The 1,024-nt window shown below is 44.9% G+C and overlaps 1 non-coding gene across 1 annotated transcript; it reads left to right on the top strand.

The window, feature by feature from the left end:
- The first annotated feature begins 242 nt into the window (after window positions 1-242).
- Window positions 243-316, top strand: TRNAN-GUU (transfer RNA asparagine (anticodon GUU)). The gene has a single exon. It is a non-coding gene; the product is annotated as a tRNA-Asn (tRNA).
- Window positions 317-1,024: the final 708 nt, after the last annotated feature.

Here is a 1,024-nt window from a genome sequence, read left to right as displayed (position 1 = left end):
TTTCTCTGATGCTGTTCATTCATCATGTGAATGGTGTGGTATCGCAGAGTTGCCGCTCTGAGGCATTAGAAGGGAGCTGGGATAACAGAGGGATGAAAGCTTTGGCAGAATGCCTTCAACATCAGACAGCACAAGGCAAAAAACTGACCTTCCAAGCTGAGTAACCAGTCCCATGAGCCCAAAATATGTCGTATGAATAAAAAATATCTGGTTCAGTGCTTGATTTCATTAATAAAACACCTGTCTCTGTGGCGCAATCGGTTAGCGCGTTCGGCTGTTAACTGAAAGGTTGGTGGTTCGAGCCCACCCAGGGACGGGGGATGTCATCTCTTGATCTTTTAAGGGAGTCTGGGAGCTGCTGGATAGAATCCAGAGATGGATCCCCACCGGGAGGAGCCAGGGGAGAGGGGAGGGCCTAAGCATTGCTGCTGTGAAGGGAGTCCGAGAGCTGGGGCTGTTCAACCTGGGAAGTCTCAGGCAGGGGACACAAATAGGTGGTGCCTGCATGGAGCTGCTCACACCAGGGTCTGCAGCCCAGGAGCACTCCCTGCTCATCAGGAAGTGCTGTGGTAATTGTTGAAAACTATTAAGTAACTCTATTGTGTACCAGGAAAAATTCTGGCTGGTCAGATGTATCAGTGAAATATTCCTCTAAGGAAAATCGAGAAAAATATGTGGGTAAAACTTCACTAACCCACTTTAAGGTGAACAAAGAGCAATGTAAAGAATGAAGAAGTCTATTTGACGATCTGAGTCAAACTTTTTATTACATTTTTTCAATCTCAGTCCCTTTCAGGCAATTTTTACTGCTTTGTTAAGTAAATCCCGACCTCTCTTTTGTGTCTGAAGCAGATTTTAATTAAAGCTGACCAAGGAAAGGAGAATTATTCAAGGGTTTCCTGGAAGAACGTCTTTGTTCGTGAAGCTCTATTCTGTAGCTGCAATTTGAACAAACCTAAGAAATAGGGAGGGCGTCTATATGAATTGATCCACGAGGCTGCTTGTAAAGGAGTTAACAGAACAT

This window comes from Cyrtonyx montezumae, unplaced genomic scaffold (assembly GCF_038088225.1).
Source record: "Cyrtonyx montezumae isolate F1298 unplaced genomic scaffold, pur_monq_1.0 scaffold_5, whole genome shotgun sequence".
Lineage (NCBI taxonomy): Eukaryota > Metazoa > Chordata > Aves > Galliformes > Odontophoridae > Cyrtonyx > Cyrtonyx montezumae.
This window is presented reverse-complemented; position numbering and strand designations above follow the sequence as displayed.